This window comes from Lepidochelys olivacea (genome assembly GCF_965140295.1).
Source record: "Lepidochelys olivacea isolate rLepOli2 genome assembly, chromosome: 19".
NCBI lineage: Eukaryota > Metazoa > Chordata > Testudines > Cheloniidae > Lepidochelys > Lepidochelys olivacea.
Genome location: NC_140429.1, coordinates 19,807,083 through 19,820,443, shown reverse-complemented (window position 1 = coordinate 19,820,443; position 13,361 = coordinate 19,807,083). Strand labels below are relative to the sequence as shown.

At 48.1% G+C, this 13,361-nt stretch overlaps 1 protein-coding gene and 1 long non-coding RNA gene across 3 annotated transcripts in view; one reads left to right on the top strand and one right to left on the bottom strand.

The window, feature by feature from the left end:
• The window catches only part of ZMPSTE24 (zinc metallopeptidase STE24), a 116,832-nt gene that overhangs the window by 102,175 nt on the left and 1,296 nt on the right, over nt 1-13,361 (top strand). The gene's annotated exons all lie outside the window — the stretch shown is intronic.
• Nucleotides 8,861-13,361, bottom strand: part of LOC311533160 — a 31,128-nt gene continuing 26,627 nt past the window's right edge. The window contains exon 3 of the long non-coding RNA XR_014714518.1: nt 8,861-9,496. This is a non-coding gene — a long non-coding RNA (uncharacterized lncRNA). The remainder of the gene's footprint in view (nt 9,497-13,361) is intronic.

The following is a 13,361-nucleotide window of genomic DNA, read 5'->3' as shown; positions in this document are numbered from 1 at the left end:
GGGTGTTAATATCCTTTTCTCTGTTCATCTCGCCTCTTCGCTGTGAACTAGCTGTCCTGAAACAGGCAAATCCATGAAAGTAGCTGAGACCCTGCAGGCATCCAAGATATCTCGTCATGCAGAATATGCCAAAAACTGGTTTAAATTCAGTGACTGGGTACAGTGCAAAAAACATCAACCCAAAATTGGCAAAAATCCTTGCATTACAATGGCTGGAAGAACGGCTGGCCGTACACTTGAAACTGCTTTCCAGGAACAGCCTTCAGCAATCTCTTTTTGATAATAGGAGCATAAGTGAATTTTTCTTCTTCATTCCAAGTGCTTTCTGAGAAAGTCATCTCTGATTAATCTTCAGGAAATGCTGAGCGACACAGTGAAACCTCATCATAGATACAATTGCCATACTACTAGTCAGACCTTTGTCACTGATTTTGCACTTTCTTTGTGTCAAAGTAGCCTGTATGATGGCTATAACTTCTGCATGTAGTGTCTGAAGTGGGCAACTTTTCTCTGAAATCGCAATATATTGTGCTGTTCTTTGTATCAGTCCAGACTTTACCCCCAAAGTAAGTACTTTGAGTCATGGTACCTATGTGTATTCCACATGTGGGTGTGCATGCACGCAAATCCAGAAATTCTTCAGAATCAGTGTCCGTTGACCCACACATGCACAGTAGCTCCCCTCATGCTCTTAACTGAGGGTGTAAGAGGCAGTGTGGATTGATGCCTCTCTAGTTCCTTCTTACTGCCACACGGCCTGAGTCAGAAACATGTCGTCCTCCATTCTGTGCATAACCTGTAAAGTAGAAAGTATTTGTAAATAGTTTTATCTCTTAGCTTAGCAGTTTAAATTTGTAGTTACTATAGTGTCGTTTTTCCTCCCCTGGTTGAGGGAAATTCAAGAATTGCATCTCCTGCCCTTGTTTCTTCTCCATCTGTGATGAACATCAACGGTGCTTGTACTGTCTGGGTGAGACGTACAACTTTGCTAAGTGCAGTATGTCTTGAGCCTTTCCACCCAGAACTCGAGAAGTCTAGGAGCTTCACCTAAGAAAGGTTTCAGAGTAGCAGCCATGTTAGTCTGTATTCGCAAAAAGAAAAGGAGTACTTGTGGCACCTTAGAGACTAACCAATTTATTTGAGCATAAGCTTTCGTGAGCTAGAGCTCACTTCATCGGATGCCGTGAGCTGTAACTCACAAAAGCTTATGCTCAAATAAATTTGTTAGTCTCTAAGATGCCACAAGTACTCCTTTTCTTTTTTCACCTAAGAAAGTACCTGATGGAGGAGGCTATGAAGCCCCACTCTGATCCGGCCCAGCGAGACCTCCCTGTCCATTGGTCTTAACTGACCAATAATGCCCCTCCAAGCATGTGCCTTGGAGCAGAGCCTCTAATGCTGAAGCCCCAGGACTCTTCCTCCAGGGCTCCCCTTGAGAGTAGAAGACACTCTGATGAGCACAAGAATAGATCCCCACAGTGGACTGTCCATACGAAACACAATCCTTCCCTGAGCTGGTCCAAGTCAGGTAAGACATTGTGCTCAGAACCCATGGAACTGCCTCTGCCAAATACCCCCTGGTTAGAGGGCAAGGCATGCAAAAGAAGAGATCCACCTTGTTCCCATGGTGACTGTGATACTGAAGCATAAGCACAAATGCTTGCCAGTTCCATCTACGAGTGCCGATCCAGACCTGTCATCGACACCACCTTGTTTATCTAATGATCGTTCAACTGCAACAGATGAGTTGGGTCCTTCAGGCATTGCTGCTGGAACTTCTTGGACCCCACGCTGTTCAGAGACTTACTTAACATCAGAGGATGTATTCCTCCCCTATCCCCAGTCTCCACTCCTTTCTGACCCTGTCCTCCTGAGGGAGGTCTTTACTCCAGAAGAGGAATCTATACCAATGTCCGAGGAGCAGTTGCATCTCCAGCCGTTAGGCAGGAGTGCCCCAGTATCAATGGGACTGCCACTACTGATGGAACAGTCCTCTGAATCAGAGGAGATAGCTGTACCAGTATCTCCATGGACCTACGGGATTCCCAACTACGGTAACTCCTCACTTTAAAGTTGTTCCGGTTAACGTTGTTACATTTGTGGAATGCTCCCTTATAACGTAGTTTGGCAGCTGCCTGCTTCGTCCACTGCTTGCAGAAAGAGCAGCCCGTTGGAACTAGCTGGTAGGGGCTTGGAACCAGGGTGGACCAGCAGCCCCCCATCAGCTCCCCGCTCCCCTAAGTTCCCTGTGCAACAGCTGCCCAGCAGGCTATCAATTGCCAGGCAGTTCAGCTGTCCTTCCCCCCACTGCCATATGCTGCTCTTGCCCTCTGCCTTGGAGCTTCTCCCAGGAACCTCCTGCTTGCTGTGCCGGGGGGCGGGGTGGGAAGAGGGGTGTTAATGTCAGGATGTCCCTCTCCTCCCACTCCTGTACCCCATCTCCATAGAATGGGGACTGACTGACACGACAGGACTCAGGATGGAGGAAGCTTGCTGGCAGCAGCTGCTGACTCAACTTGCTGATCTACTTAAAAAGCCAGTATACTTAGACCGGTGTCCGCATACTTAAAGGGGCCGTGTGCATCTCTCTCTCTCACACAGTCTCTCTCTCTCTGCCATGCTGTCTCTCCTCCCTCCATTCATGCTGCCTTGTAGAGTATGAGGCTACATTAACAACAATGTGTTAACCCTTGAGGGCTTAGCCGAGTGCTAGGTTATCATTTAGCAGTAAGGCATTCCCTGGGAAATATCCCACCCTCTTCCACCTTCTGACTTCACCACCTCAACCAATCTTCACAATCGTCACTGCTGTGTACAGTATTAAATTGTTTATTTAAAACTTATACTGTGTATATGTGTGTGTGAGTGAGTGTATGTGTGTGTATGTATATATATATGTATATAAAATAAAAAATATATAGCCTTTTGTCTGGCAAAAAAAAATTCCCTGGAACCTAACCCCCCATTTACATTAACTTTTATGGGGAAATTAAGCAAAACGATGTTAAGTGAATCCAAAGTAGCATTTTTTCAGGAATATAACTACAATGTAAAGCGAGGAGTTACTGTACCGGTTGAGAAGCTATGCTCACCATCCCTCCAGCTATGACCCTCTGTAGTGACCGCTTGTACTCATTCCCTTAGGGTCCCCCACAACTGATGGGTCCCTCCTTCTGGCCTGATATGGCAGGCATCTGGGGTCTTCTCAGGAGTCGTACCACTCCTCTTCCTCTCACCAACTGGTTCTGTTGGTGAACAAGGAGGAAGAACCAGCAATGGTTCCAACAGAGGCTTCTTCATCATCTCTGGACAATGCAGTCACTCCTTCATCGCCTTCTCCGTCAGACGACTACCAACAGTACCAGGCGCTGTTACAGAGAGTCGCAAACAATCTACAGATTCCATTAGAAGAGGTTCAGAATCCTCAGCACTGGCTCCTGAACATCTTGCAACTGCAGGGACTGAATAAGGTGGCCCTTCCATTTAATGAGGCTATACTAGAGGAAGCCAGAGCAACATGGCACACACTAGCATCCTGTGCCCTTACACTGAAAAAAGCCAAGAGATAATACTTTGTTCCTGTCAAAGGAGCTGTCTTTTTATTTTCCCATCCTACCCCAAACTCGATGGCGGCCACAGAAGGAGCTCAATCATACTACCAGAAATCCACCCCAGTAATAGATCTCCTGGGAAGGAAGATCTATGCAGGTCTGCAGTTTTATACTGTTAACTGCCACGCTTTGTTAGCAAAATACGACATTTAATAACTACTCCAGGCATGCAGACTTCCAAGATAAACTTCCCATGGAAGACCGAGTCCAGTTTCAGTCTCTTTTGGATGAAGGCAAAGGTGGCCCTTCAGGCTACAGTAGATTCTACAGACACAGTGTACAGAACTTTGGCCACAGGACTAGTCATGAGGAGGGACTTGCGGTTACAGTCATCAGGGTTTCCTAGAGAGGTCCTAAACACCATGCAAGATCTCCACTTCAGTGAATCCAACCTTTTTAATAAGACAACTCCCTGCACTTACTAAAGGACTAAAGATCTACTCTGTATTCCCTCTGGATTTACACTACAGCCCCCAGGAAGAAACACTAGAGGCAGCCCTTTAGACCGAGGTCAACACCTTTTCATACACCCTATTACCAGCGTCCAGCTCAGCCTCTGCACCAGAGGATTGAGAGGCCCCGTTTCTTTGCTCCCTCTACTGCCATAGGCTCCAATCACTCCCAACTGCTGGCCAAGGGCCATTTTTGACATACAGGTCAGGGCCTGTGTACCACCACAGATACCACCCATTTTTTCTCCTGTCACCGTTAGGGGCTGTCTTATACAATTCGCCCACAACTGGAACAAGATCACCATAGACACTTGAGTCCTAGAGATTATCCATTAGTGTTACTCCACAGAGTTTCTCTCCTTCCCTTCTCACAAATCCCCTTCAGGGACCACTCTCAAGAGTTGATTCTTTAAAGGGAGGCATATTCCCTCTTACATCAAGCGGCGATAGAGTGCATCCCACCTTAGTATCAAGGGAGAGGGTTATATCCACATATTCTCTAATTCCAAAAAAAGTCAGAGGAGGGAGACCTATCCTGGATATCTGGCAACTCAACATCTTTATCCCAAAGCTGAAATTTCAGACGATTACATTATCATCTATAATCCCCTTTCTTCAGGAAGGGATGTGGTTCTTTGCATCTCTAGACATGAAGGATGTGTATTTCCATGTGTATATTCACTCATCACACAGAAACTTCCTGCATTTTACAGTTAGCCAACAACCGTGTCAATTTCGGGTCCTCCCCTTTGGGCTTGCTACAGCTCCAAGGGTATTTTTGAATGTTTTAACTGTGGTAGCAGCCCAGAGGAGGCGCCAGGGCTATTCGGTATTTCCATACTTGGATAACTTAGACTGGTTTCTTGTGCAACTTCTTGCACCCCTATGCATTTGAATAAATGAAGAAAAGTCCATAGTGTCACCCACAGGGACAATATGTTTTAAAGGAGCAAGAGCATTTTTCCCGGCAGACAGATTTTACACGATGAGGAACCTGATTTCCTGCATCACCATGCACAGTGCACAGGTCTCTCTTTCTGTAGACCACATTGCCGTATGCACCTTTGTGATGCAGTTCGCCAGACTCCACTTACGGTGTCTGCAAGCTTGGCTCCACTTGATTTACCAATCAAACAGGGATCACATTGACTTCAAGGTGATTGTTCCCTTTAGCGTTATCACCTCCCTCGCTTGGTGATCAAACTCAGAAAAGGTCATGGTGGGGACTTCTTTCAGCTCTCCCACACTCAGGACCACCACTGTGACAGATGCCTCTCTCATTGGGTGGGGTGCTCATCGGGACTACCACCCTGCTTAGGGTACCTGAACCCCACAAGAGGCCAGGCTACATATAAACTTACTGGAACTGAGGGCAGTCTGCCTAGGGTGCAAGGCCTTCCTTCCCCTCATACGCTTGCTCCATGTACAGATAATGTTGGACGATATCATCACGGTGGTGTATATAAACAAACAGGGAGGAGCAAGATCTTGTCCCTTCTACCTTTAAGCTGTCAGACTTTTGAACTGGTGTGTCAGGAACCACATCATGATACAGGCTGCTTACCTCCTGGATATTCACAGCTACCTTCCAGCAAATGAAGCAGAAGTTTCTCTACAGACCACAAATAGCAGATTCATGCACAGTCCTAACCGTGATATTTACACAGTGGGGTAAACAGAAACAGAAAGCTTTCTATATCTTGTTCCAGGGGAGCCATGGGTCATGACTCCTAGAGTGATGCTCTCCTACTTCTTGGATGGATGGCCCCAGATACACCTTTGCTTCCATCCCCCTACACCCACAAGTCATAGGGAAAGTACGCAACAACAAAGCCACCATCATTCTCCTAACATCCTACTGGCCCAGACAGTTCTGGTTCACTGAACTTCTAATGATGTCCACCCACGAATCTATCAGGATCTGCCCATTTCCTGATCTCCTAACCAAGGACTGGGGGAAAATCAAGCACCCCAACCCACGCTCACTTCACCTCACAGTCTGATGTTTGGATGGGCATTGGAAATAGAATGTTCATGCTCTGCCCCCATTCAGGAAACCCTTGACCAAAGTAGAAAAGACCCTGCTACCTAGCCAAATGGAGGCACTTTCTGGACTGGGCACAACTCCACCAATGTTTGCTAGGTACCATGGGCACTCCTATCCTTGAAGAATATATGTCTAGCTCTTAGTTCAGTGCAGGTACATCTAGCAGCAGTTAGTGCCTTCATCCCTCTGGAGAAGAGTTCCATCTTTACACACTCAACTCATATATTTATGAAGGGCTTTATCGGAACCTTCCCACTGACCCTTAAACCTACTCCTAAGTAGGGGCATAGCGAGCAGATCGAGGGACGTGATCGTTCCCCTCTATTCGACATTGGTGAGGCCTCATCTGGAGTACTGTGTCCAGTTTTGGGCCCCACACTACAAGAAGGATGTGGATAAATTGGAGAGTCCAGCGAAGGGCAACAAAAATGATTAGGGGTCTAGATCACATGACTTATGAGGAGAGGCTGAGGGAGCTGGGATTGTTTAGTCTGCGGAAGAGAAGAATGAGGGGGGATTTGATAGCTGCTTTCAACTACCTGAAAGGGGGTTCCAAAGAGGATGGCTCTAGACTGTTCTCAATGGTAGCAGATGACAGAACGAGGAGTAATGGTCTCAAGTTGCAGTGGGGGAGGTTTAGATTGGATATTAGGAAAAACTTTTTCACTAAGAGGGTGGTGAAACACTGGAATGCGTTACCTAGGGAGGTGGTAGAATCTCCTTGCTTAGAGGTTTTTAAGGTCAGGCTTGACAAAGCCCTGGCTGGGATGATTTAACTGGGAATTGGTCCTGCTTCGAGCAGTGGGTTGGACTAGATGACCTTCTGGGGTCCCTTCCAACCCTGATATTCTATGATTCTATGATTCCTCAGTGGAATCTTAACCTTGTCCTGTCAACGCTCACCAGTCTACCCGTCGAACCTATGGCAACCTGTACAATAGCCTAACTGTCCATGAAGATGGCCATTCATAGTGAGCATTGCTTCGGCCAGGAGAGCCAGTGAGTTAGGAGCCATCATTGCACACCTTCCCTAGACGGCATTTCACAAAGATTGTTCTTCAAGTGCTTGTTCGTGTCCATTCCATGTTAGAGTGTATGTGTGCCGTGTGCACTGTTGCCAGAGATGTTTCCCTCACTGGTATCTGTTGGGCAGCCCTAGCACCCTCTGGAGCTACATGCTTGTGTGCCAGTATAAGGGGAGCTGCTGGCCCCACACCCTCTCAGTTCCTTCTTTCCTCCCGTGACGTTTGCTGGAATAACTCTTTTTGCTCCTGCAAGTCTTTCATCTCAGTGTTTCATTGGCGGTTATCATAGTTTAGCGTATATAGTTTTTTGTAATCAGTGTTAGTGTATATAGTTAGTTCCTGTTGTCAAGGGACGACTGTGCCCCAGGAGCTGGGCATGCCGTGGTCCCTGGGCTTCAAACCTTGTGCCTCCTGTGGCAAACCTCTGCCCATGAGAGACCCGCTTCTTAAATTGCTTGGGGGAAACTCATGTGAGGGACAAGTACCAGATCTGCCAGGACTTCAGACCCTGCACTGAAAAGGACAGAGACATTAGGCTGAAGGATATCCTCATAGAAGCTGCCCTCAGACCAGTCTCAGAGCCAAGCTGCTCCCATTTGGCACCAAGTACTTCAGCATTGGTGCGAAGCACTCCTCAGTGACAGAGCTCTTCCCAGAATGGTTCATCATCTCTGGTGCCGAGGAAGAAGCAGAAGCAGCACACTGACAGAGGGCGCTTGTCGATAAAGAAGAAAGACAAGCGAGGAGAAGGCAGCACAGTGAGACGCATGCCAGGCCACTCTTCCACTCTTGGGCCCACAGTGGCACCGTCAGCTCCGCATAGAGCGTTGAGTCTGGTCCGGGACCTTCTGCTGATACCTGGAAGCTACCACGGTGCCAGCAATCTGATGGTTGAATCAATCCCGGAGTCTTTCCAAGCAGCTAGAGATCTTCTTTCTCTACCGGTCCTGTCAGCTCCAGTGCAACACCTGCTAGCTCTTGTGACTGGAGGCAAGGGAGGGAACAAGGAGCACTGGGCTCCTTTCTCAGCACTGTGCACCTGGCACCCTCTAGGGTCAAGCCTTCCCTGATCCTGGCATCCCAATCACCAGTCCGTCTCTGGAACCCCAGCACTGCATGGAGGCAGAAGCTACCGCTCCACTGTGGTTTCTGAGAGGACTCCTTTTCTGAGTCCGAAGGGGAACCTTACGCGCCAAAGCCCACCAGCTTATGTGCCACCAGACTTTGGTACCAATCCCCCTACCAGTACGTCAGTGACTGATGCAGTAGCCTTACTGGAACCCCGGGGGGTTTCCCCCCGTATTGGGCCCCTCCCTCCCATTGTTCCTACTCGGTGGTTTCCGAGAGACAGACTACCGCTCCTTCCTGCTCAGCAGTGGACCCCGACTCCGCTATTGACCCCAGTACCGACATCCAGGAGGTCGCTCCAGCAGACATAGTTGAGGAAAAGGAAGGAGTGCCTCCTCCGTTGCAAGCCGCCTCTTCATCCTCCCCAGATGAGGCTGTCATGGGACCCACGAGCCTGCTTCCACAGGATGACTTCAGGGCCCTTCAGGACCTTCTGAATGAAGCCGTTTGCTACGAAACTGGGTCTGGAAATTGAGGAGCTCAAAAAGTCATCTCACGGCCTTATTGATATCCTGGCTGCAGCAGCTCCCTCCATGGTTGCTTTGACCATCAGTGAGGTAGTGATATGGCTGATCAAGGCCCTGTGGCAAACTCCTTCTTCTCTGTCCCCTACCTCAAAGAAGGCAGAGAAGAAGTATTATGTGCCAGCAAGCGGGTTCGAATACCTGTAGTTGCATCCCCCCCAAGGGTCCCTGATGGTGTCTGAAGCAAACGAAAGGGACAGGCAGGGCCAGTTGAGCACTATCCCTAAGCAAAAAGACACCAAAAGACTAGCTCTTTTCTGAAGAAAGTTTATTCAATGGGTGGCCTTCAACTACGTATCTCCAACCAACAGACTTTGCTGGGGAGATATGATTTTAATCTGTGGAACTCCTTGCCCGAAGATTCAACAAAGCAGTTTGCTGTCCTCTTGGAGGAGGGTGAGAATGTGGCGTATATTTCTCTACAGGTGGCTCTGAATGCTGCCAACTTGGCAGCCAGGAAAGTGGCCTCCTACTGTCACTATGAGGTGGTGTTCTTGGCTCCAGTCGTATGGCCTTCCTCATGAGGTTCAACAATCTATCCAGGACCTCCCCTTTGGAGGCCCCTCTCTTTTCTTGGATACAAGACTTCATGGCCTGAAGGACTCAAGGTCCACCCTATGTTCCTTAGCCCTGTAAGCTCTGTCAGCTTCCAGGAAGCAATTCAGGCCCAGCACCCTCGTTAGTTTTTGGCACCTCCAAGACAGGAACCCTACAAAAGAAAAGGTGGAAGTTATAAATAGCAGCAACCCCACTCCCATCCACCTCAGCCTTCCATTTGGAGTCTCAGAGATGCAGTGCAGGCCCAAGCAGGCCTTTTGAAGGTGTGCCCAAGGGCATTGTACTAGTCGCTGTTTCAGATCTGCCTCCCCTTTTATTTTTGGACTATCGCTCTTCAGCCCGGCATGGTCATACATAACATCGGACCGTTGGGTCCTGAGTACAGTGACAGTCGGAATATCCTTCGGTTTTTATCCACCCCCTCATCCCTGTCTCTCTTCAGGGAGTCTTCTCACGAGCAACTCCTCATGCAGGAAGTGCAATCCCCCCTACATATGGGGGCTGTGGAGGTCTGAAAGGGAAGGGGTCTGAAAGGGAAGGGGTTTTACTCCTGGTATTTCCTAATCCCAAAGGCCAAAGGGGACCTCTGACCCATCTTGGACTAGCGTTGTCTCAACACATATCTCAAGAAACTGAGGTTCCACATGGTTTCCCTGGCCTCCATCATTCCCTCCCTGGATCCAGGAGACTGGTACACATCCCTCGATTTAAAGGATGCATACTTTCACATTTCTATCTTCCATGAGCAGAAGATTTCTCAGGTTTATAGTGGGTCAACGCCACTACCAATTCACCACTCTTCCATTTGGCCTATCGGCAGCTCCCTAGGTTTTCACAGTATGGATGCTGGTCATAGCAGCCTTCCTCAGGTGGTGAGGCATACAAGTCTTCCCGTACCTTGACAGCTGGCTGATCAGTAGCATCACCACAGTCCAAGCCACCTTCCAAGCACTGGGCTTGTTAATAAAAAAGCAGAAGTCAACTCTTGTCCCAGTCCAGAGAACAGAATTTACTGAGGCAGTGCTTGACTTGACCCAAGCTAGGACCTTCCTGCTGAAGGCCCAATTCTGGACCATGTTGGACCTGATACTCAGTGTCAGGGTTCACCCAATCATGACAGCTCGGATTTGCCTCAAGCTACTGGTTCACATGGTGGAATGCAGTTATGTGGTTCAGAATGCAGGGCTGTGCCTCAGGCCCCTCCAGATGTGGCTAGCATCAGTTTACTCCCGGAGCAGACACCACTTGGACTTAGTGCTCACAGTCCCTTCTCTGGTCCTCGCCTCCCTGGACTGGTGAAAAGAGCTGAGATCAGTAATAATGGGGGTGCCCTTTGTTACCCCTCAGCCATCGGTAACCTTAATCTCAGACATGCTGGACTTAAGGTGGGGAGCCCCCCTCAATAACCTCAGGACTCAGAGCCTCTGGTTCCAAGAAGAACTCTCCCTGCACATAAATGTCAGGGAGCTCAGGGTGGTACTCTTAGCATGCCAAGTGTTCCTTCTCCAGATCTCAAGCAAGGTTAAAGTACAGCACAAGAAAGGCATACTGAGTGTCAAAAACTTCCAGAAAAGATTAAAACCCATGAGACAAAGGCATTAGCTATTTGTTAGACACCAAAAAATGTTGTCCCCCAAGTGGCAGCATAAATCAATGGACTGGCCTTTCTTGAAGGAGAAAAAGTGTCATGTGTTTGTGTGTGTGATCAATCTGTTATCTATGCTGCAAAGGCATTAGGTTTTGTTTTTCTCTTTAGTTATGTAGACGAATGGTTTTCAAACTGTGGGTTGCGACTCAGTACTGGGTCATGGAATGTAAGGCATTGGGTTGTGGTGACTGGTCCGCACTGCCGCCTGGGCTGTTAAAAGTCCCGTTGGCAGTGCTGCCCGGCAAATGCAGGATAGTCCCTACCTGTTTTGACAGCTCGCTGTGCCCCGGAAGTGGCCAGCAGCAGGTCCAGTTCCTAGAAGTGGGGGGCCACGGGGCTCCATGCACTGCCCCTGCCCTGAGCATCAGCTCCAAACACCCAGCTGGGAGGCGGGGGGGTGGTGCCTGCGGGCAAGAGCCATGCAGAGCCACTTGCGTACCTCCGCCTAGGAGCCGGACCAGCTGCTGGGCACTTCCAGGGTGCAGCACGGTCCGCAGTGCACCCCGCTGCGCCGCTGAGTGGAAGCTGCCCAAGGTAAGCCCGTGCCCCAATCCCCTGCCCCAGTCTTGACCTCCACCAAACCCAGAGCCCCTTCCGGCACCCCAAACCCCTCATCCCTGACCCCAACCCCCTGCCCCAGCCCAGAGCCCCCTCCCACACCCTGAACCCCTCATTTCTGGCCCCACCCTACAACCCTCACCCCCACACCCCAACCCTATGCCCCAGCCCTGAGCCCCTACCACACCTCAAACCCCTCATGCCCAGCTCCATTTGGTTGCAGACATCAACAATTTTCTTCAACTGGATCACTAGAAAAGAAGTTTGAAAACCACTGATCTGGATGTTGGGGAAGCTGCTGTAGCTATGAGCTTCTCCCATGTGACAGGATCCTTCCATAACTAACCAGAATGTTAGCCGAATCTTTAACGTTCCAACCTGCCCATTTATGACACCATCATTCAAAATGTGTGAAAAATGAATGAAATGTGAAACATCTGTTTTTTACACCATAATTAAATTATGTTTTTAAGCTGTTAAGCCTATTGTAAGAGTGCTTTCTCACTCTGTGGGTTAAATAAAGCAGTGTTCTAAACAGTTCTCAGAGTAACAGCCATGTTAGTCTGTATTTGCAAAAAGAAAAGGAGTACTTGTGGTACCTTAGAGACTAACCAATTTATTTGAGCATGAGCTTTCGTGAGCTACAGCTCATTTCATCGGATGCATACTGTGGAAAGTATGGAAGATCTTTTTATACACACAAAGCATAAAAAAATACTTCCACCCACCCCGCTCTCCTGCTGGTAATAGCTTATCTAAAGTGATCACTCTTCTTACAATGTGTATGATAATCAAGGTGGGCCATTTCCAGCACAAATCCAAGGTTTAACAAGAACGTCAAGGGGAGGAGGGGGGAGGAAAAAACAAGGGGAAATAGGTTACCTTGCATAATGACTTAGCCACTCCCAGTCTCTATTTAAGCCTAAGTTAATTGTATCCAATTTGCAAATGAATTCCAATTCAACAGTCTCTCGCTGGAGTCTGGTTTTGAAGTTTTTTTGTTGTAATATCGCAACTTTCATGTCTGTAATCGCGTGACCAGAGAGATTGAAGTGTTCTCCGACTGGTTTATGAATGTTATAATTCTTGACATCTGATTTGTATCCATTTATTCTTTTACGTAGGCTTGAATTAACTTAGGCTTGAATAGAGACTGGGAGTGGCTAAGTCATTATGCAAGGTAACCTATTTCCCCTTGTTTTTTCCTACCCCCCTCCCCTCAGACGTTCTTGTTAAACCCTGGATTTGTGCTGGAAATGGCCCACCTTGATTATCATACACATTGTAAGGAGAGTGATCACTTTAGATAAGCTATTACCAGCAGGAGAGTGGGGTGGGGGGAGGTATTTTTTCATGCTTTGTATGTATAAAAAGATCTTCTACACTTTCCACAGTATGCATCCGATGAAGTGAGCTGTAGCTCACGAAAGCTTATGCTCAAATATTGGTTAGTCTAAGGTGCCACAAGTACTCCTTTTCTTTTTGCTAAACAGTTCTATCACAGTTCTGTCACAATCATAAGACTCCTAACTCCTCAGAGATCTGTGATGGGTTGAAATCTTGCTGCCTCTGAGCGACAGGAGTAATTGCTGCATAGACTAACCATAGACTTGATGTACTCTTTCTGTGGGTAATGTTGCTAGACATGAGTAAAATACTGGAGAATGGAACTCTCGGATTCTTCCTCTCCCTCTGATTGTGACCTGGTGGTTAGAGGTGGGATAACCAATGCCTGCTGATTTGGCACTTTTATTCTGAGAAGTGTGACTGATTGGATAAGACATGTGTCTGCCATATTAATGATCTAGAC